This window comes from Podarcis bocagei (assembly GCF_964188305.1).
Source record: "Podarcis bocagei genome assembly, chromosome: 6".
Lineage (NCBI taxonomy): Eukaryota > Metazoa > Chordata > Lepidosauria > Squamata > Lacertidae > Podarcis > Podarcis bocagei.
In genome coordinates, this window is record NC_138130.1 from 50,207,183 (window position 1) to 50,232,172 (window position 24,990).

Below are 24,990 nucleotides of genomic sequence, written 5' to 3' on the forward strand. Positions count from 1 at the left end.
CTAATACATTTTAGCTTCCAGAATATCTTACTGTACTGGGATGCCCTTCTGCCTGGTCGCTGTAGTAATGAAGAATAAGTTATAGGGCTGAATGTCATTCTGCCTACAGCAGTCTGAAATTTGTCCAGCTCTGAAATGGATTTTAAAGTCAAACTACGGCAAGTACAGATTTTGCAATGCTTAGAGGAATGAAATTATCATTCTATCAATGATCTTTTAAAATGACGTACACAAAAAATAAAACATTCACTTTGACTTTGACTTGTTTCCCCCCCCCCCCTTCTCTAGTTGATTCTTGGGACTTTTGCAGTTTGTTATAAAACAGCTTTTAATAGTCTGAAAGGATAACAACTTGTTTTTCATTTGTAATGCAATTAAAATTGTATGCTTCAAAAGGAGAAATAATAATTTCTTTAGTAGCAGTGGGGAACTCATTCTCATAAAACTCACCAAAACTGAAAGACCTGCGAAAGCACAGGGTCACCTCACATCTGTACCTCACAGACAAACTTCCAGAATCCAAACCACAGTAAATTACACTGAATAGAACCAATACAACAAATAGTGCAACAAAAGGGGATCTTGCCAAAACATACTTGGCACAATCCAACCCAAGTTCAGTATATTGATGTCTCCTTGATTTTACTGGGATGGCTGAGCACATGCTTAAAATCTCTCCCACTGGGGTGAAAAAGTCCTGAAATACCGGTTGGAATGTGCTCAGACCATATGAGACACTGCAATAGCAAACATACAGAGAGAGAGAGAAGAAATGGCAGCAATGCCCAAATCCATCCCACCCCCAAATACGAAGCTCCACTTGGGCTGGTCCTAATCTGTCAGTGTAACTGACCCCATAGGTTTGTTATGAGGGGAAACCATATGAGGAAGGGCAGGATAAAAACACACACATGATAAAACAGAAATTTAGACATCAGTAATGAACAATATGGTACTCTGCAAGCATCAAAAACAAACCCAAAGATTTCACACAGAAGCAGATAAACACAGAACCAGCAGAAGCTACCTTATATGGAGTAAGATCTAGATCAGTACTGTCTACACTGACGGGCAGAAACTCTCCAGGATTTCAGACAAGCTTTTCCCCTGCCCAATTTGAGATGCCAGGGATTTGCAGGTGAAGCAGATACTTTACCACTGACCTTACAGACTGGCAGTGCTATGCCAGCAACAGCCACCATCACTGGATGTAGAATTGCAGCACTGGGGCATCTCTTGGCACTAGAAACTACTTATTCACAATGTGTGCTAAGAACAGTCCCGTCCCCCCCCCTGCAACATAGAATAAATTATTAGGTACCTAACTAAGAATTGGCAGACACACTTTTCATAATGGAATTGTACCTGGTAGACAGGTCATGGACATAGTGGTGCCATGGTGTCTGTGATGGCTTGCTCTCCCCCCACCCTCCCCACCTAGCTCTCCTTGATAGAGAGAAAGAGACAGAGAGGCTAAAAAAAAAAGAAAAAGCGCAGCCAGCAATCCTTTCTGTATTTACTTAGGTGGGTGAATGAAGTAGGGTTTAATGAACTCAAATTCTGTCCTCCACCCCCAACCCATCCACTCTCCCCTGCCCCCCACCCCACCTCCAGCTAGAAAGAGAAGGAGAGCGAATGCAATCAGACAGCCTTTCAGTATCCCAGTGAGGGACAATATATAGGATTTTCCAGATTCATCTCTCTCTTGAGGTGGGGGAGAAGGAACAGAGTGAGTATATGACTTCTTACATTGAGTGGTCTTTTGCAAATGTAAGTTAAGGAAGGGTAGAGAATATGTTTTCACCCTTCAAAAACATGTTTATAGGTGGAGAGCCTAATCCAGTTAGTGATGAAAGAAAGAAAGAAAGAAAGAGAACTCTTTTCCTTGCCTGTCTTCCCGTCTCTAGTAATATGGGCGAGTTCAATACTCACATGACTTTTTCTGCATGCTGATGTGATGCACTTTATATTCTTGAGTGGTTACAGAGGACATTTACTTACAGAAAGGCACACACCTCACACAACAGCTCTACTTAAAAGTAATGCCCTCAGTTTATAAAACAAGTCAACACAGAAACAGAAAACCCTTATTTTTGTTTATGCCACCCAGTCTGAATCTGTGGCTTTGCATGGAGGCATTGGGCAAAAGTCAGACCACAAGTATGCAGTACCACTGTGAGTAGAGAGTGGAAAAAAGATAATGTTTGTATTTTGTTTATGTAGTGTGCTAACCATCACAAAGCTTTTAGCAAGGATATCAAAACTAAAACTAAAAAAAAAGTCTATATTTCTTGAACTAGTTAATCAGTTATCACTTTAAAAGAATATCTCTTAGAAAAATAAACACAGTTTACAGCTATTAATCCTATGTACACGTGTGTGTGTGTGTGTGTGTGTGTGTGTGTACTTCATTCAAGGAAAGCTCTGTGGGACACACATGAACACAAGCCCTATTTGGGTGTTCAGTTCCTTGATGTGATTAAAATCATGTGAGGGAGAGCAGCAACCTTGGCTAGCCCTGCCACCTCTGCAGTGCCCTTGTCCCGTCTCTGCTGCTTCCGACGTCTTACAGGGCTCATGCCTGCAATAGGGTACATATGAAAGCTTCCCACTCAACATAAAGCTATATGTAATCAGGGATCTGAATCATCTGTGGAGCCTCTATAAGCAGGTTCTAAAAAGAATTGTACAGAACAGTTTTGTACAGCAATGAGACGATTCTTTTTCAAAGAAGTGAAAATATTCAGACGACAGTATTGACGATAGTGCTCTAGATGCCTCTAGGGGAATCTGTAGGACTGCCAGCTTTCTATTGTACTGCAGGAACTTATTTTCACTGCATATTTTGGAGAGCAACTCAGACCTAAACTATATGTGGCATGCAGTCATGTGTATCTTTCTGTTTATGGGGGGAAACCATGACTCAGTGGTAGAGCATGTAGTTAGCATTCAAAAAGGGACCAGATTCAATCCTTCCAGGGAGGCCTAGGAAGGACCCCTTTCTGAAACCCTCCCTGGAGAGGTGCCGACAGTGACAACACTGAGCAGAGCTGATGGACTCATGGTCTGGCTTGGTCTACACCAGTAACCGGTGATTCTCCTGACACCCTTTAAAACTGAAGTTACACACTAACTCTTACGCTTTTCCATCTGTATGAAAATAAGACATCTTTTCATCTACAGTGAAAAAACAGCAGCTGGGGTGTCAATTTTGAGGAGAAAGACTGATGAAGTTACTCTACCATTCCCCTCTATCCCTCTTCTTAAGCACTTTGTATTCTGCCTTTGTTTGTTTGTTTTTTAATGAACACAGGGATAAAGATTTACATAACTGTGGTCATGTCTAGTTTGGACCCCCACACTGAACTATGACCGACACATGTTGCATTACACTACATCAGGCTGATGGGCTAGCATTTCCATGTATTTTGTGCAGCAGATATACCTAAGATCACCACCTTTTCCCCAAGCGGGGCCTGACAACAGAAATGACACAGGTGTTGCTTTTTGATGGCATGAAGATAATATTAAGAAGTTTTCACCTGCTCGATTTCTGCTTTTAAATGTTATTAAAAGGTGTGGGAACTGATCCCAGCACTGCCTCAGTCATGGGGCAAGATTCACTTCCTCTCCCCTTCTTTCCTCAGAGGATGCTCTGCACAGGTAAGTTACCTTGCCTCCAGTTGCCAGTGATGTTGCTCAGACGCAGGGAAACGCACCACATGATGGTGTCAAGTCATGCAATGAGTTGTGCTTCATAATGCAACTGGGGATGGATGGGAAAGTTATCACTTCATGCAGTGCTGAAGTAGCGTATGGGCCATAGAGAAAGAGAAAGATGGCACTGCAAGAGTTAAAGGTAAAGGTACCCCTGCCCGTACGGGCCAGTCGTGTCCGACTCTAGGGTTGCGTGCTCATCTCGCTCTAGAGGCCGTGAGCCGGCGCCGTCCGGAGACACTTCCAGGTCACGTGGCCAGCGTGACGAAGCTGCAGCTGGCGAGCCAGCACCAGCGCAGCACACGGAAACGCCGTTTACCTTCCCGCTGGTAAGCGGTACCTATTTATCTACTTGCACTTAAGAGTGCTTTCGAACTGCTAGGTGGGCAGGAGCTGGGACCGAACAACGGGAGCTCACCCCGCCGTGGGGATTCGAACCGCCGACCATACGATCGGCAATCCCTAGGCACTGAGGTTTTTACCCACAGCGCTACCCGCATCCCACTTCAAGAGTTACTGAGGCTAAAAAGACTATAAACTGTCTGAGATGCCAGTTACAGGAATTTAAGTGCCCTGTACACTGCTGCCTTATGCTACACGAGTATGCTCACACCGTTTAATAGTACATTTATTTTACATGCGAGAAAAACAGAAATGTTGTAGAATGTGTGTAACATGGCACTAAACTCTCATTTGGTATCTAAAACATTCACAAAAACAATATACTGTACCGACATGTTGAATGTGCAGATTTTCTGTAACCAATATAAGCAAACAGTAACAGTGTGAATTATGACATACTTTCATTTCTTTCAGATTTGAAAAAGAATCCCACCTGGCTTAGAATTTTAACATTTGTTATAATCAAAAATATGTGATTGTATCATTCAGGACCCAAGAAAAAATAATCTATGCAACAACAACAAAATCACACAGGTATTTAAGTCCTGTGACAACTGTTACATTGCAGAAAAATGCAAAAATAGAAGGAAAGGTTAGAGAATATAACAGCTTTCCTGCCTTTCCCACACAACAATCTTCATGTATATACTTACATTAAATTCAGATACCAGATCCACACTAGGCTCTCCTCTAACCATTATTTAGATTAGCACCTAAACCATGATCTGAAGCTTACAAATTTTAAAGAGTCAAGCTAATGCATACTTTGAACAAAGATGAAAGAGCATGACTTTATCTACTACTGCATATTGCTGGATAGTTATGATCAGTTAATATGTGAGGGAAGAGGCATTCACATGGTCTGATTAGTACCTAGGTCATCAACATTTGCCATCCGTTTCCTCCTCCTTTCCTGACTCTTTTAGATATTTCTTTCTAACACAGGAATGTCTAAATTTGGGTTCCATTACTTCCAAGTTAGTATGAATAGAATATTCAACTGCTTGAATTTTTAACAGGAACTTTGATATATAAATTTAGAGCCCCAAACCCCCACAAAAACCCACAACTCATTGTCTGGTAACCATATAGCTTAAGGGAAATTATTTTCCTATGAAGCTCAAAAATAAGATCTAATATCCTAATATTGAGTGGCAAGCTGATAAGAAATACTGGATGTGACTGGGCAGAGCCAAATGTAAAAGAGTGAACAATTATGAATAAAAAAATTCCTTCCAGTAGCACCTTAAAGACCAACTAAGTTAGTTCTTGGTATGAGCTTTCGTGTGCATGCACACTTCTTCAGATACACTGAAACAGAAGTTGCCAGATCCTTCTATATAGTGAGAAGGTGGGGAGGGGTGTTACTCAGAAGGGTGGTGGGAATGGGAGATAGGCAGATAGCTGAGAGAGCCTCTTGACGACTCTTAACGACTGTAATAGGTCTTACAGGAAAAGGCAAGGGGTGGGAAGGTGAGAAATGGTTTAGTTATGTATAGTGAGATAAGAATCCAATGTCTTTGTTCAGCCCAGGTCTTTATTTATTTATTTATTTCAGAAATAGACTGGAAAGAGAAGCTGCTGAATTACAACTCATTACCAAACTTAAAACCATGAAAAGACCTGGGCTGAACAAAGACATTGGATTCTTATCTCACTATACATAACTAAACCATTTCTCACCTTCCAACCCCTTGCCTTTTCCTGTAAGACCTATTACAGTCGTTAAGAGTCGTCAAGAGGCTCTCTCAGCTATCTGCCTATCTCCCATTCCCACCACCCTTCTGAGTAACACCCCTCCCCACCTTCTCACTATATAGAAGGATCTGGCAACTTCTGTTTCAGTGTATCTGAAGAAGTGTGCATGCACACGAAAGCTCATACCAAGAACTAACTTAGTTGGTCTTTAAGGTGCTACTGGAAGGAATTTTTTTATATTGACTATGGCAGACCAACACGGCTACCTATCTACTACGTGAACAATTATGGTAGGGCATATTCTAAGAATAGGGACGATATAATTGTAAGGAACTTAGAAAGAAGTGTATGAGGAAGACTTAATTATATAAATTGAGTTTAAAGGAACGTTGGGATACCCATAGACCTGAAAAGGTTCATACAAGACAGAAAAGTTTAGAGAGTTAGCAAAGATCAGTCTACAGACTGAAACATATAAGAAAATCAAACTCTTGACAGTCTTATTATGCCTTTAAATGGAGAAATGTTATGTGCTTAGGAGGGGAAGAAGCACTAGTACAGACAAGCTGTTCACTATTTTAGAGCCAAAAATTTGAGAATTATATATGACACAGATTACCCATTCAAAACTACACCAGACTTAAGAGTTACAACAACAAAATACATTTTGAAAAGCCTTTTTTAAAGAGATAAATTAATGTCATACCATCCAAAGTGGGGGAAATGCATTTGAAATATTGGTTTGCAAAAGGTATTCATGTGCAAATATGAAGAGCTTGGAGCAAAATGGATGGTTGCTTTTGTATTTCTGGAGACGAAACCTAAAACACACAACACCAATCATTTATTTCTGTGTTGTGTGCACGCACATGTGTGTACTGTTGCAATGTCTGGCTTGCTATAGGTTTAAACTTACTACAATCACTCTAAAACTCCCTGCAAGCTAATTTATAACCTGCCATCTTCACAACTACTGTGTGAGGAATGCTTTTTCTAACTGGTATTTAATACTGGAGCTTTAAATATAACCTCAACACCCTCTATACTAGAGCAGGGGAAGGGAGGGGTGGGAAACAGAAGCTAACTGGCCCTAATAAAATGCAGCCTGTTTCTTTAAGGAAAAGTGTCACAGGAAAAGCACAAGAAATGCTACAATCTCCACCCACTGTCATATAAGAACGGCTGCCTACACACACCACACACCCTGCATCCTGAAACCCACCCTCCTTTATAAACCCAGTGCATTAGGTGATGGAAATTCAGGATATGCAACCGCAGTACCTCCTAAGTCATCTCTAGAAAGGCTAACACACGGCATTTTTGTGACCTCTGCCCACTTGATCATGCTTCCCTCTTATATCCTGTGAGTGGGCTGTCTAATCGAGTCAGTGCTTCCCACAGCTCTTGCAGACTGCAGCAGCCGCCCTTCTCCTGGAAATAACAAGCCCTGGTCTTTTAAACATTCCATTCTTCTCTAACACCAACAATGTTTCCTGCTCCCCTTCCCTTCCAAACACCAGGTCTTTCAATACCACGCTCCCAACTCCTGACACCTTTCTTTAGCTATTTAGTGCTTTTAAAACTGTATGCTTGGGGTCTCAAGTAGTTCTTTACACCTTTTCATTTCTGAACTGCAGCTACAGAAAACGTATTTTACTTATACCCCTGAAGTTCTGTTAAAGAATTGATACACTTATCAGTAATAATGATTAGGTAAGTGTGCAGTGGTGACTGATTAGACTACTGTTAGCCCCTTGCTATATTTATCATTACCCCCTTGCTTCTCCTTTCCCTCATTTTCAACCCCCTTGTTATTGTATTATTCCTTGTGTTATTTAAATTGTATGTAAAACAATAAAAATGATGGTTTTGTAACATTTTTACAGGGGGGAAAATTCAGCAAGGCTTTCCCTGCACAACTGTTTTCAGACTAATACCAGCAGTGTTTCATGGCATCAAATGACTATTGGGATATTCTCAAAGGAGTACCAATAAGAAAGAAAACAAATGACACTTCAGCAGGAGGTAACAGCCAGTTTCTCATATGTTAATGGCAGATCCACACAATACAGTTAAAGCACACTCAATGCACATGAGCGCCTCAAAGAATCCTTGGAACTGCACTTTCCCCCTCACAGGGCTATATATCCCAGCACTCTCAATAAACAACACTTCCCAAGATTCTTTGGGGGAATTAATGTGCTTTAAATGTGAATTTAATGTGCTTAAAATGTATTGTGTGGATTTGCCCTCGTTCATGCTGGTAAACAGCTACCCATTTTGAAAAAGCTTTCAAGTTATAGCTTTTTGTTTTAAAGTTTCCCCATTTGTAAGAGAGATCAGGGGTATCAGTACGAATCAGTAAACAAAGCCACTAATATGTCATGTGGCAAAGTCCATTCGATCTATTATGGTTTACCAGTTCTACAATGTACATATGACACACCACTATATATTATAATTACAGAATTAAAATTACAGTGCCTAAAACAGTCTGGGCAACAACTCCAGCCACAATGAAAAATAAAACTCAGAAGTAAAGTTTTCCCTCCTTCATATTTATATTCCCTCTCCATATTTATATTCCATCCAACAACTTGTATTACTCTGTAAACTCAATCAGTGACTTATCATTCTCTTGTGTTGATGTACCAGGCAGTGAGATATCTATCTATCTATCTATCTATCTATCTATCTATCTATCTATCTATCTATCTATTCATCTATCCATCTATCCATCTGTTAGAATGAAAACTTCTTACCCTGATAGCTACAAAAGGCCAAGCTGACTATAGGATGTCAATAGCATCTCTGTGTGGTCTTCAAGTGCTGAATGAGATGCTTACCCCTTAAGTTAACACAGTGAGGCGAAGCATTGTGGTGTCTCTTTTGTAGAATAGGAACTGAGGCTGAAAGCTAGCAACACACCCAAGGCCAATCAGGTTCAAATTTCAGTTCTGCTATAAACTCACCAACCCCAACGTTCTGTCTTCCTAGAGTCTATTAAAATTCACTTTGACCAAGTCGGCATAGGCAGCAAAATGTGGTAGTCCTTAGTACGTTGAATCACTTCAGATTCCCACTATAGGTTGGGAAAACACATTTTTGAAAGCTTTGTTCAAATAAAATACTTCATGGAGGTAGAAAACTAGCTCAGCAGGGAACACACTGGGCTAGAACCTGTTTCTCTCTGATGTACTAGGATTTTTGTTTTTGTTTGAAAGGAGCGTTTATCCTTGGGATCATTTTTAAAAAGTAATATATTACCTATAAGTCTGAAGCAGTATGGTCCATGCTTAAAAGCACAGGATTCTACCACCTAATTTAGTTGCTTGAGCAGACCAGGCATCTGTTTATAATTCAGGTAATATGACCATATTTCAGGTCCGTTAAGAATTACTCCAGCTTTTACTCTAAGCACACACTATCATTTACTTATTTTTTTTATCGTAAATGCACATTTCTTCTTTGCAATATGAAGTCTTGTGCATATTTGTTATTGGAGATTGAAACGGAAACAGGGAACCTGTGGCCTGTTGGACAACAACTGCTGTCATCCCTGACCATTGGCCTGGCTGGTTAGAGTTGATGGGTGTAGTGTGGTGTAGTGGTTAAGAGCAGTAGACTCGCAATCTGGTGAACCGGGTTCGCATCTCCGCTCCTCCACATGCAGCTGCTGGGTGACCTTGGGCTAGTCACACTTCTTTGAAGTCTCTCAGCCTCAGCCCCACTCACAGAGTGTTTGTTGTAGGGGAAGAAGGGAAAGGAGAATGTTAGCCGCTTTGAGACTCCTTTGGGTAGTGATAAAGCGGGATATCAAATCCAAACTCTTCTTCTTCAACATCTGGAGGGGAGCAGGTTCCCAATTCCTGGGCTAAAACATAGTCTCAGTTAAATCAATGAGACTAGATGCTTAGGCGCCAGTCAAAAATATTCCTCTTCTCCCAAGGCCTTTGGCTAGTTACTTTGTTACGTATTTTTGTGTTTCTATATTGTGAACTGCCCTTTATTCCTCAGAGGGAGGGTGTTATAGAAATTTAATAAATAAGTATCTGTGTGCTTATGCTCCCAATTGGTGCAAAGAACCTGCTTTCCAGGTCATGTGGCCTGCATGACTAAACCGCTTCTGGCGCAATGAGACACTGTGACAGAAGCCAGAGCACACTGTTACCAACAACTCAACACATTATATATATAATCTTACATGCATCATACACACACACACACACACACACACACAGAGTATATATATATATGATGCATGTAAGATTAGACCGTATTGCACTTTAAGGAATGCTGTTATGTAGCACTGTTTTAAAGCATTTTAACCACTGTAACTGGTGCCAAATAGCAGACTGCTTCACTTTGTGTTATAAATAAGGACACTATATAGAAAACCTTTCTTGTCTGGAGTAATCCAGTGGCAACAATCCAGAGGAAGGAACAGTAAATTAAGCCTCTCTCCACATTCCTATACACATACATTCAGATTATGTAACTGATGGGCAGATTGTGTGCTACAATATGATGCCTGTTGTGGCAGGAACCAGACTTTTGATTCTGAATACCTGGTTGTCACAGGCAATGATTTAATGCAAGAAAACGTCACTAGTTCACTGGCTTGTCTGAGAGTCTAGTATAATATATGGCAGGCTATGCCCTGTGGTTTCCTTAGGGTTCTTTTGTTTGTTTGGCTATTCTTTGACTATTAATTGCACAAACATTTTGCATCTTAGGTAACCATATTTCCTTTCTTGGAATCATTCCTGAAAAGGTGGTAATAAACATCAGCTTGCAACTATTCAGGATGTTATACATGCATACTATTCCTGTACATTCCCCAAGAGCTTTTTAAACAGAAGGAAGAAGTCTCCAACATCAGTAAGTAAATACACACATTAGTTGTTCCCTTGGCTCATGATTTGGTACCAAAGAATGTATAAGCACTTCCCACATTAACTCCAGAAGGCACAGAAACACACAATCAAATCCTAAGGAGATCCTGGAAATATTAGCATTTCTGAGAGATGTAGAAAGTTCTAAGCAATGTATGAAATTTTACTCTGCTGTAAGTGAATGCCTTAAAACATCCCATGAAGTCAGGATTGCATGAGAGTCTTACACTTATAACATCTACATCTTAATACACAGGTGTGTGCATTTGTTTTCCAAAAAGAATATGGTAAGAATCCCTGAGCAGTTCCTTTCCAACAATCTCTTTCATATTCTACCTTCCAGTTTCCATAGAACTATGTGGCACTTTTCAAGCCCCAAAGCAGCATTAATGGAATCTTAAATGTTTTGTTAGTGCTTTTCCTCCCCATATTCTTCCCCTTTTCTACTGTTTACCCTCTCCTCACTATAGCTGACTTAAATGCCTGTTTTAAATTCTGTCTTTTTTCACAGTTAAAAGCACACTACTCATGCTTTAAAAATGAACACTTTCACACTTTCAATTAGCATGTATAAATTATGTTATGTACAATGCTTTCGGTTGAAAAAATGTTTTAAGTGTTTTAAAAGCTTCCCATATAAACAGTAAAACGGCAAATCTTAATCAATGTTTATTAAATACCAAAACCTTACAGTACACCAAGTACACCACTAGATGGCACTACATATAATGCAGCCACATCAAATTATCACTAAATGCATAAATTGATTTTCTTTTGTATCAAGCAACTATTACGACATCTGTTTAAAACAGGACATTGCATAGCAGCATGAGAGAGGCAGAATTATTCTGATTTATATAAATATACCAGTGTTGAATTCACATGAGTTTATACAGGTTCTTTGGTTAACACAATTATTTAAATCAGTTATTTATATCCACCTGCTTGAAGATATGCTGTGCTTTCAAATAACTTGATAAGAAGGTGTCAAACTCAGGTGTCTACTCAATTTATCAACACCACAACATAGTTAACTTCAGTGGTATCTCGGGTTACAGACTCCGCTAACCCAGAAATAGTACCTCGGGTTAAGAACTTTGCTTCAGAATGAGAACAGAAATCGTGCTCTGGCGGCGCAGCGGCAGCGGGAGGCCCCATTAGCTAAAATGGTGCTTCAGGTTAAGAACAGTTTCAGGTTACGAATTAAGTACTTAACCCGAGAACGAATTAAGTACTTAACCTGAGGTACCACTGTACTCCAATCTCCTTTTAAATGACATTTGTCTAACTTTCACTCTCATGCTTGAATATTCACCACTAGTATTCAAAAAAAAAAGTCCCCTACCAGTCTTTGCTGGAACTGCAAAGCAGCTTAACCTAAAGAGCATACATTTAATTTGACTAATCACTACACCATTACTTTCTAACCTTTGGTACAAAATTGTGAATATAAGCAACATATTTAGTGTAACTATAAATTACTCCCCAAACCTCCTTATATATTGTATCATTCCTATGGAAACTGAACCTCAGAGATTAAAGTGTGTGCGCACATTTGTATAGATTCTGAAGGTAAAACATTGTTGCTGCAACAAGTTTCTTCGCCAAGTAGAAAAGGCTTAATCATCCCCTATTTTCATTGTTAAATTTCTGTTCCTTCTCACCTATTACTAGCACAGCTCAAGTACATAAACATGAAATTTCCTGTTTATACTTGTGCTATAACTGAATGAATCCTGCAGATATCCCTGATATGCACCAACCTGCCAGGAATTTTCCCTAAAAAGGCATAAAGTGAGGCGGGGAGGGGGCAAAAAGAGAGAAACTTACTGTGTTTGACAGAAGACCAATTTTTGCTCTCTTACATCAAACCAACCACCTGAACTTTACTTGCTCCCAAACATGTGCTATGGTTTCAAAATTTATAACATTTCCCCCCAAATCCTCAAAAACTTTTTCAAAAGGCCTTAATCACTGCTTTGAGGTAGCAGAACCGCTTAATTAGGGAAGCAATCGTGGTTTACACGGATGCACACATAAACACACACATGCTTTTCATCCCCTTCCTTGGTATTTAATATAGATAAAACAAGGCACAATACATTGGGAAGTTCCAAATGAACTGAAGCTGTGTAACAGCGTCTATTTTTAAATTATACCTTTAGCATGCACTTACCCAATGTCCATCTTTGTGGGTGCTACCCTTTGTCATTGCCACCAGCAGATGGTGACCTAAAAGATAGTATGGGCTATATATGCCCTTAGGTAGCAACATGTTCTATGTATTGCATATGGGGGGGGGCAAACATTCTTCCAGTCCCAGAGCCCTATAAACAGCAGCTTGTTTCCTCTTCCTTCTCTTCAACTACAGAAGCAGACAATAACCCTGTCCCTCAAAGCTACACTTTCTGATTTCTCTGATGAACTATTCCTTAGGCAAAAACACACACAACATAATCAATGGGTCCATGGAGATAACTTACGAGGAAATCACAGCTACCATTCAAATTGAACCACCACCTGAAAATGACATGTACCATATGAAATACTTGGGTATTCTAACTAGTTTGCATCTAGTTTTCCAGTGCAGAATACCCACACCTTACAATTCAACATACTTTGAACATTGATTATTAAAACATGAATCATGTAGACATACCTTAGAATAGGTCAGGCTCAGATGAACTTGTAAAATACATAACCTCCAGTAGCAAAACCTGTAACCTCAAGTTGCAAATCCCTTTTTTTTTCACTTCCTATGCCACACTGGACTACATGACAGTGGCTCCCCAAGCTTTTACTTTGGAAATCCACAAACAGAATGTAATCTTTGTTGAGGGCCAATCCTCTGTCCTGGTCCCACCCTCTGACTCAGATGGTGTTCTTTGTCTCCAGCATCCACTGCTGGAAGTCTGGTGATTGACTCATGAGAGGATGTTGACTTACCATTTGGGAAATCACCACCACATCATTAAAACAGCTTCAACCATTTCTTGATAGAGGCAACTTCCCTGAAACATGCCTCACTTTCCCCTTCAAACAGCTTTCTTCCTATGACTGGTGGCTACATGGAACAAGACCTTGGGAAAACAGGGGGGGGCATGGGCCCCTGCACTGATCTCTGCAGCCACCATAACAATCAATTTTAAAAGGTATGAAGTATCATGTGACTACAGTGTGCAGTAGAATCAATCTATACCAAATGCCTCAACAGTCCTTACACAGGTGAGGCTAGGAAACCTAGTTTCTGGGCACTGAATGTGGCCCTCCAAGACTCTTCCTCTGCCCTTGTTCAGCAGCCTCCTTAAGTGTGGCTGGAATGTGTATTTCCACTCTGATAATAATGATGCTTGCTTGTCTGGAGACGATAGAGAGGCGGGATGTACAAACTAGCCTACTGTATGAAGGCAAAATTTGAGCTCCATCCACATTTTCATTTCACTCCACACACTGTCACGTGACCCTTGCAAGGTTGCTCAGAAGGGAATGTGGCCACTAGGATGGAAATGATTCCCTACCCTCAATATAAATTAAACAAAGCAAGATGGCAAATGAATGAAGTTTACAGACTAAAAAACAGGCTATCAGAGAACTCCTAATGTTGTCCCTTGTTTTTTTAGGAACACCTTTCAAAATAGGCCAAAATGCATAACACTTTTGCAGTTAAGAAAATAGATTAAATGCCTCTTTATGGTTAGAAAATTCTTGTAGAACATCTGTGTGGAATCTTGCCTTCAGATTGTTCCTCAAAACCATCTTCTACATTAAGCCTTTGGCGCAATCTTCTAGTACTCAACCCCTACCGAATATAAACTTAATTACACATGGCTGAACTAACTGCACATTCCCATTTACCCTCTTTATTTCTCCCCTCCTTACACTGCCCATGGCAACCATTTTGTACTGACACTCATGAAACTTTTATCAAAATATGGGTACTGGCACCTCATTTGTTTTTGAGGCAGATTCTACAGCAAAAGCTTGTTTCCTTTTTTCTACCTAAATAATAGCCCTCTGAGGTTCATGAACATAGGGCAAGCTTCATCAACTTGCACTTAGTGTCTCCACACAGAGTGGAGTTGTGGAAGGGTGAGGAAGAGCTCTGCTGAGTAAATCCAGGAAGTATTCCCAGAAGAATATTCAGCACTGTGCTGCAGAAAGGAAAGTCACTTTGTATGTCCATCTTTTGATGTGACAAAACCATAGTACAGTGGGCACCTGCATTTATTACTTTATTCTCAAACTTAAAACAAACATAGTAATAAGCGACAAGATAACCTACTTCACCACCCAACTTCTCTTTTTAAAAGGGGTAAGAAAAATTCGAATAAATAAATAGCATTGTTACAAGTTTTTAATTTTCCAGTTTGGAATATTTTCATCCTCAGCATAGGCAACTGGCCCTGAAAACACAATTGATAAAAGCATCTTGCTAAAATGAGTCACAGCTCTGTCTTGGGATTATTTTTTTTAAGGTGTCCTATTTCTTTGACTCATACTTTCATTCCTGGGAATTCCCCTTCAAACATTAATTTTTGAAACAGTTGCAGTACGACAAATAATTTTATGACAAACGAAAGAAGCATTCAACACCACCCATGAAAACCTCAAACCTATATTTATAAACCGAACTGTTCCAATAAATCATTTACAAACACGACAGACAAAACAGATTTAGAAAAATCCAAGGTGTTTTCTAGTCTACCAAAACAAGATACAAGTGGAACATGCAACAGTGTTTGAAGAAGATGCTTCATACAGTTGTCACATGGCAATGACTACAGATTATGGTTATTATTATTATTATTTTATTAAGTCACTGATGAAAGTCTTTCATGCAACATACTGTAAAGGAAGGCAATTTCACTTACCTGTGATCTAAGGTATTTTTCTCCCATGAGCTGGATGATATCAGTTGATCACCTGACTGTAGTTTGAGGGAAGGAAGTCAGCTGACCATCTTTTCAGGCTGTCTTAAGCTTTAATACTTCATAGTACTTTGTCATGTGAGTCAGGACAGAACCAGCTGTCACTGCTTGGGGGGGAGGGGGGAAATGGGCCCCTCTGTTCCCACCCTCTTCCTCCTCCTTCTCTCTTTCTCCTACCCCGCCCCCATCCTCATTCCCTGATCCATTCTTCCAACTTTTCACTCGTTCACAGCTTGCATGGCTGGGGTCTCTCTCTCTTTCTCTCTCAGCCAAATTGCAGAACATACAAGCATTTCTCTGCATCTTCAGGTTTCTACACACACACACACACACCAGCACCACCGCCACCAGGAAATCAGAGAAAAGGAGAAAAGGCACCACATTCCACAACTCTCAGTCAGCCCTGGCAAGCTATGAGGCATTTTCAGTCACACAGTACAAAATGCATTAGTCAGAGCTGAAAGACCACACACTTTGTACCACTACCATGCGCTCAGAGAGTGGTCTGAGCTAAGCTATGGGGGGGGGAGAGAGGGGGGAGCAGCTTCCTGTGCCCTTGTCATTTTACCTACATTTCCCTGTTTAGGAAAAAGACATTCAGCAGAAAAAGGCAACAGCTGGAGTCCACTGTAAACGCATCTGCTTAATGTTGAGACGTCTCAGCCGCCCTATTCAGATGTCACGTCCTTTACGTAAACACCCCCCCCAACAAGCAGAATGTATTGTTCCGAAGAACTGCAAGACATTATCGAAATCACAACTCCTATCTCCCCGATGTTTCGTACTTTAGGAAGCCGAGGAAACAAAAGTGGAAGTAATGCTACGTGGTTCAGATTTTCCGAAACCACATATATTTTCAGTCCTATTCTTTGCCTTGTTAACTTGTATCCATAACACTATAGACACACACACACACACACACACACACACACACACACATATATATATATATATATATATATATATATATATATATATATATATATATATATAGGTTTTGGTGTCTTCGGGTGTCTTCCCGTGTAAGACACCAAAACCTACATTCCTGTACCCGTGAAAATCTACGAAAGCATATATATATATATATACACACACACACACACACACACGCACATCTAAAAACATTTATGACGTTTTCTGGGATTTCTGAGACAAGTTCTCTCCCCACGCCTTCAGAAACTCTGACCAGAAGAGAGACTTCAGTATAAAGCAGGAAAATGAAAAGAAAATGCAACATTCCTGATCCAAATGATCTAATCGTTCATCCATCTGCTCTCTGCTTTGCCCCCCTCCTCTTGCTTCCCCTTATCTGTTGCCTGAAGGCAAGTTAGTGCTTCGCATACCAGTTCAGAAGGAAATCAAATGCCACTTTGAAAATCACACTCTTGGGGAGAAAACCAAGCACATGCAGTTGTCTGTTAAGAGAAATACACAGCCCAGACTTGGGATCCCCGTTCTGCACGGGGACTGTCCCTAGTGGACTCAGTTACTGTCACTGACTTTTTAAAAATGAGGAGGAGGAAAGTACCATTTGCAGTAGGATTTTTCTTTTCTTTTCTTAAGAAAGAACAGGTTTTTAGGGCTGAAAACCTGATACCATGCATAAGAAAGAAACTTTTTTTCTCATTTCTGCATGCTTACAACAGGTAAGGGTTCTGCAAGCAATTTTTTAAAAAATGAAAAAAAGCATATGAGATATGAATAGAAATATTTTCCACATTTCTATATCACATAGTTTCATACATGATAATGTAAGCACTCACAACTGGCAAAAGACAGAAACTAGTTTTCTTAAATATACCCTGGAGAAGTAAAGCGATGACAGGGTGAAATCCTGTACCTGTCTACTTTGAAGTAAGACCTACTAAGTTCAATAGGATTTAGTGCCAGGTAAATGGATATAGGATTGCAGTCTAAAGCTACTCATTTGGCCCATCACAGCAATAACTCTTTGTTTTGCTAATTTATTTTCCTAACAAAGAATCAAGGAGAGGGAGTTAGAATAGTGTGATTCTCCAGCAATCACGGAAAAACTAGCATCTTTATTTACTTCCAAAACCAGTAGTAGCTGCTGCTATGTAGCTTTTTAGCAAAGGAAAGCTATTGCAGAAGCAGCTCTGGTACTGAATAATGTCAGCATTATAATAAAAGCAGCCTGATGAATAATTCATGGAGCAAGGAAGTACCCTAGCATTAAATGGCAATAGATAAAACGGATCTTTCACTCCCCAATTCTGCTAAATATTTAAGTGGAACACTGAAGTCATGCAGACTGAGTACGATGGGAAAACATTTTGGATCATTTTGTATGATCCATTCTTTGAGTAATATTTGAAAGAATGGGAAGTAAAAGTAGAAGACAGGAACTGCAGTTGCCATGGCCAAGGCTCCATACATGGAATCCCTAACCAGTACAATGCTTTGCTCATCTAAACTTTGCAACTGAAATAGGAGGAATGCACACAATATTAAAACAGCTATTAGGCTACATAATAGATATACAGACATAGGACTCATCCTGTGACAGACTCAGATGCCAACTGTGTTCCATTTCTACTCCGGAAGCACCATTATAGGAGCTAAAAAATATCATTCACAACATCAGGGATCAACTCATTCATCTCTTCACCTTTCAATGTTATAAATGCCTACGGTTATCTTCCCAGATCTATGGCCTACGGTTAGTCTTCAATCTTAAATTTGAGAGCTTTAGTAGCTGTGTTGACCAACACTACCTGAACAGGAATGTGAAACCCATTCAGCTTCCAAGTATCTGCTGCTGGGCTAGAGACAATTGAGAGTGAACTGTAAAAACCACCCAAGCTCTATAGATCAAATAAATTCTTAAGAGCAGATGGAAGAGAAGCAAAGTACTACTACTTCTCTTTAATACAGAAAATTCAGGCTATTTGCCTCCCCTAGACAAATGTTTCTTGTCAAAGTGTGCATGGTCTAATGTGACCTAAATACTGAATAGCAATATGTCAGATAATAATAAAAACTCCAGACATTTTTTGGGGAGTGGGGAGTCAACAACTTCCACATAAGAGATCCCCAACTTCCTACAATTTCTTTGGAATGATAATTTTCAGCATCTTCTCTAAGAGCAAACCATATTGGCTCAGTTGAGCTCTGTCCACAGACTTGTACTATTATATCCCATCTACCTTTCAGCTTTTAGAACTGCATTTTTCAAGTTGTTCAGGTTCAGGTGACACCATTTCTATTTGTTTTGCCCACCAGAGGGTAACACCGGATGAACTGAAACCCTTCTTCCACTAAAATGTTACTGGGTTTTTTAAAACATTTGCTTTTGTTTTCTTAGAATACCTTGATTGATTACAATAACTCCCTGTTCTGAATTTCATCTAATCAAAAATTCTAGGTGAGTCACTTCCGCCCAAAGTATGACATGAGCCTAACAACACTCTCCCTAACTGTGCTCCCCAGTACAGTGGTACCTCGGGTTACAGACACTTCAGGTTACAGACTCCGCTAATGCAGAAATAGTACCTCGGGTTAAGAACTTTGCTTCAAGATGAGAACAGAAATCGCACAGCGGCGGCACGGCAGCAGCAGGAGGTCCCATTAGCTAAAGTGGTACCTCAGGTTAAGAACAGTTTCAGGTTAAGAACGGACCTCCAGAACAAATTAAGTTCTTAACCCGAGTTACCACTGCAATTGGTATTCATAGGCATCCCTGCCTCTGGTCCTGGAGATAATATAGCCATCCTAGATAGTAACCATTCACTATGTAATTCCGCACAAATCTGTCTAACCGCCTTATAAAGCCATCCTAGTGGATGGCTATCACTACATCTTTTTTGTAATAATAACAAATATAAATAAAAATGTGCACCCCACCCCCAAGACCAGTCCATTGTAACTATCCAACCTCCCAAAATTTCCATGCCTCTTGCGATGGTTTGACCCCTTTCTGTTTTGACAGTACTGTACAAATTATACAAACACCTTCCATATCTTCTCAAAATCATTTCTCCTGCATATTCCCCACCTTATTATAATAGCACGTGTTAATTTATCATTAATAGCTATATCCCACACCTCTTTATACCATTCTTCCATTTTATAGTCACCTTGCCCCTCCCACTTCCTAGATATAATAACTCGTGCAGCTGTCAATAAATTTGTGATCAAGTCCTTGATAGCCTTACATCATTACATCTTAAGGACAATGTTACCTCGATATCAGAAAACAAATGTAAGTACCCAACATGTAGGCAAGGGCAAAAGTTGGCAACCTCCTAGATGTTGCATTAGTGTGAGAAGCACAGAATTAGTTACTCTGAAAGCCACTGCCCTCCTCTCATATCCCGAGAGGGATAGCCGCTGAGCAGTCCCCCATAGCCAAAACACACCATACAAGTAATGTTTGTGGTTTTTAATGACAATAATTTTAATAATAACAACAAAGCAAATGTAGATATGATCGTGGTTCTTGGAAACAGAATGCACTCCTATTTCTCAATAAAAATTAGAAAACCTTTTGACATTGTTTTTGTGTAATAAGTAAAAGCAAACATGCTGCTGCCGAGAGTTATGCTCTAACTGCCAGGCTCCCCAGATGCATATTTAACTTTCACACTTTATGCCAGTGATTTCCACAGCAATCATGCAACATTTCCTACAGCACTCATAATGTATACTACTGCCCTTAGTCATCATTGGTTTCTGCAAAATCCACCACTAGGTATTTTTCAATGATCCTTGCTGTGTTATCACTCTCTCCTTCAAAAGAAAGTATTTTGTAACCATAGCAATAGTTCCCCACCCTAATATTATTTCCCACTGCTTGTGCTAGATTTTTGCACTTAGCAACCACAGCAGCCCTTGTTCTAAACTGCTAATATCTCCAACATTTAGAAGCTATTTAACAAAATAATTCTTATCTCTAAACACTGCTTTATGCTTTCAAACAAATCTAATAAGCAACCTATATCAAGAATGAATTCAGCATTTATGTTATAAAATGTGATGTTTCAAAAAATATGTTACACCTGTTTTTATCTTTTTCATATCCATGTGGCTTCCTACAAGACTCTATCCCATATTTTGTTAAAGGTGATGGATTCCAAATACTGAAATTTGTAGATCAATACATTATCATTACACTTATTTTAGAGAGTCCAAAAGTTTACATTTAATGTCATTTCCTCTCTCACTCTTGCCTTGTTCAGGATTCCAAGAACTTAGAATTTCAAGTTCAGTCTAACCCAGCAGCACAAATGGAATAAGTAGCCCAGATTTTCCAGCACCATCATGCCCTGAGAACTATCAACACTTTTCACCGCCAGATAGTTCACTGTTTTCAGCTGCAAAACAACCCACATTCCACAAACCACCTGCTCCTCTGAATTTATCTCAAGGCCCCCAAGTCTGTAATGCAAAGTTTCCCTTCTCAAGCAGCATTTCAGCCACAAGGATAAGAGACAAGAGCTCCATATATTTTCCTTTATAAATGGAGAAGAAGGTGGGATAATGCAATATTGACTGCGGAAATGTCCCATGGGGGAAAGGCTTAAGCACCTTCTTCCCTTTCTGGCTGGATTTGCAGTTTTTGCTGCTGTTGTTGTTTTTTTAAAAAAAGGTGGGAGGCAGACAACTTCACCCTTAGACAAGTGCTCTGAGAAACTGAAGGACACTTTATCTAACATACAGAGGAGAAAGTAGGAGATCGCTAGTCCCACTATGCTATAACACAAAGCATTCTAAAATCTTTGGGGGGGGGGGAACACCCCAAAGGCAAATATCCTTGCCTATCTCTCTCCCTGTTCTACAGAGTTTAGTAAAAAATCAGAATCACTCACCTCTCGTCTAAAATACGACAGTTCAAGCTATTTGTACTACTTAAATCTGCTGTATAAATCCAGCTGCAACCAAGTTTTCTGGGATTGTGCACACATTTTAATAGTTTCCTATAAAATCCATACATAACAGTAACTGTATTATATTATACACGTTAGTCTCTTAGATATCATACACATTATTGAACAAATGCACCCTTGTTATGTATGCTAATACTAAATGCAAGGAATTTATTTAAAAACAGTTTTAGAAGGAAACATTCCACTCCAGCAAACGCTTTCTGACTGTTCACAAGTCAACATTCATTATTAATTTTTAGGAACTACACCGGCCCTATCTCCAGGTGTATAATGTGAGGATAAACGTAAGATGCATTAGAGAGGAGAAGAGAAAAGAAAAGAAAGGGGAAGGTTAGATGCCATATAATCTCAAAAACAAGTTTAGGGAACATTTTCCTTCAGCTACTAGCAACAGCATTCATAAATTCAGCTGAATGCAACGCAGGGGAAACAATTCACAAACTCTATCCCCCAATGCTCTTAACTAATGTAGAATTTTCCTCAAAAGATACTCATGTGGCTTTAACATTTTTTCTTTCATTTTATTAAAGATTTGCAGAAATTGAACTTTACAAACATGTAAGAGCTTTTTATTTGCCTGAGAATGCTAGTGAAATACTTCTTTATTTCCTTTATAAATGTCTCATAATTATCTACAGTTGAACCTCTGAAGTCGCTATTCTGGGGTGGGGAGAAGAGAGAATAGCTGACCCACGAGAAGCAAATTAAAACCTTACCATGGATGCTAATGAAACAGCATTCAGGCTCTGTTACAGGAGGGTCTACAAGTTCAAATCACTTTGATTTTTATACTTTCTATTTACATTAGAAGCACATGCCGCTTTATAGAAGTGAGCCGTGGGCAGCTTACACTCACCAGGAGCGATGCCTCAATGCCTTCCATATGAGCTGCATCAGGAAGATTTTGGTCATCACATTTTGAGACTTTGTTTGGAGTCTCAAACAAAGATGTGTTCTCCAAAGCCCACATTCCCAGCATGTTCGCACTCCTGTCTCAGCAACATCTATGCTGGCTTGGTCATGTACACAGAATGGAAGATGCCAGGATCCCCAAGGACATCCTCTACAGGGAGCTGGCTTCAGACACTTGGTCTATTTGGCAGACCACCTCTGTGTTACAAAGATGTCTGCAAATGTGGCATGAAGGCTGGCAAAATTAACCCAACAGTCTGGGAACCCCTTGCAGACGATCACAGTGCCTGGAGACAGTCAGGTTGTGTACCCACAGCAGTGACCAGAGGAGGAATGACCGCTGGGAGGAGCACAGAGAGAAGGAACACCATGGTGCACCTGTAGCAGCAAAACCAGATGCCTTCATCTGCCCCAGGTGAAACAAAACATGTCTGTCCTACATCGGTCACTACAGCCACAGCAGTTGCTGTAATTCTCCAATGGTTGACATTACCCCTTGAAGGCACACTCTTCCTTTAACTCCTGAGACAGACAGATGCCAACACGCAACTACATTGAGTAGTCAGAACTATGAATGGTTTGACTCGATATACCATTTCATAAATTACGTTTTTGCTATTGTCAATTTTCTATTATTTTTCCACAACAATCAAGCTTACTTTGTGAGTTTTATTGCCAGTTTCAGTATTACATTTGTCTGTTTCCCATTTTCATTAATTTGTTAACTTCCCAGTTCTATAGTGCTTAATTTAATAAACATTTTAGTCCAGGCATCCATACCAATGTGGTATGATCTACTGATTATCATTTTCCAAATTTTCCAAATGCAAAATACTTACAACATCCTGCCTGCATATCCCGAGGAATTGCTTAGGTGGGGAAGGAGTTGATCAACAGCTGCCACTTAGGAACCTGATTTCCATATGCTTTGTCCTGCTCATGAGCATAGCCAAGCAAGATTTTCCATTCCTCTCTGGGGAATTTCAACTGAAGGGCTGACATATGCTTACTTCACTTTGTCCTACATGACTTTAATATGACTAATTTTTTTTCTTTACAGCTCACTTATTCTTTACTGAAAGGCCTGTACAGAGAAATTCCCTTTTCTCCACCGATGGAATTCATGCAATCGCTTTTTCTTCTAGTTTTTAACAGGCTGTAGTAATTTACATCTGACCTGTAGATATCCAGAACAGATTTCCGCAAACAGCAGTCGAGTTCCTGGAAAGTTCTTTGTAGTTAGAACTGCAGCAGTTTCCTCTGCAGCAGCCATGATCGGCTTTGTGTGATGATAGTATTGCACATGACCTTACAGCTGAAGTCTAGGATTGCTGTCGAAGCCAGACTTTCCTTGTGGGAGGAGAAAAACTAGCCCCAAAAGACAACTAGGCAGAAAAAGCAGGATTTTAAAAATAGAAATATGGTACAAAATGCCTAAAATTCTGCCATTATGTCCTGTCATATAGCCACTTCTCCTAGTGACTTCTTAATTCTTTCGTATTATTTACTCCAGACTTTTTTTAAAAAGCAGTAAATGAAAACCATAGGTTAAGAGCATTTTAAGCCAAGCCCTCGCCCTTTTCCTTTTCTATGCTAACCTTTATGTATGAAGTAGTATTAATATTAGGAAAATCCACCATGAACCTTAGAATCACAGAGTTGGAAGAAGTCCTGTCTAACTCCTTGTTCAATGCAAGATATCCAGAGCTAGAACATATAACGGTTGTCCATTTTGCATATCCAATTCTATATCCGTCTTGAACTGCAATCCTGATCCTTCGCTAGTTATGCTACTTATGTGAGGTGAATCAAAATAGGAGGCAAAATAGGAAGTGAATAGTTCTTCCTTACCACCCTTGCCAGGCAGTGTGGCTATCATTTCCTCTTCCTTCCTTTCAACATACCTGAGTAATTCCCTTTTCTTCCTCATAACTTCCCTTACCAACCTGAACTTGTTCCAGGCTTCAACTTTCCTATAGCTAAAAGCTTTCTCCTAAAGCTTTTTTCTTGACACTATCCCTACAAATCTGGGCTATTAGACCTTGGCAACCTGTCCATCATTCCATTTCTTGTAGATGTCCTTTTTATTTTCAGTTCCAAATTTAAAAAACCCAAATAAGCTAATGCCTCAATATTTAGTATGCCTACTAGTGAGTAAGCTCAATTGGGCTCAGTAGGGCTTACTTCTGAGTAAACATGCTTTGGCTTGCACATAATATATATTTGCATCCATAAGATAGTTTCTGGGAAATATTCAAAGTTGCAGAAAATACATTTTATTATAACAGAACTGGTAAGATTGAAACTAGGTTTCAAAAATTATTTGCCATGCTGCATGGGATGGTGCTGAGAAACTTCATCAACTGATTAGCTTATGTGTAATGTGTAGAAAGCTTGCAGGATTTGATTATTTTAATATGTAGAAAGAAGACTATAGTTCTAATTATTCAAACATTCGAATGCACTATACACATTTGATATAAAATTTTAATATAAACAACACACCAGCCTGATTTTTCCATCTTTTTATGC

General features: G+C 39.7%; 1 long non-coding RNA gene across 2 annotated transcripts in view; it reads left to right on the forward strand.

Moving 5' to 3' along the window:
- Window positions 1-1,627: 1,627 nt before the first annotated feature.
- Window positions 1,628-24,990, forward strand: part of LOC308588687 — a 33,328-nt gene continuing 9,965 nt past the window's right edge. For both annotated transcript variants that reach the window (XR_014008874.1, XR_014008875.1), the window contains exons 1-4: window positions 1,628-1,729; window positions 3,577-3,663; window positions 4,534-4,653; window positions 7,704-7,842. This is a non-coding gene — a long non-coding RNA (uncharacterized lncRNA). The remainder of the gene's footprint in view (window positions 1,730-3,576; window positions 3,664-4,533; window positions 4,654-7,703; window positions 7,843-24,990) is intronic.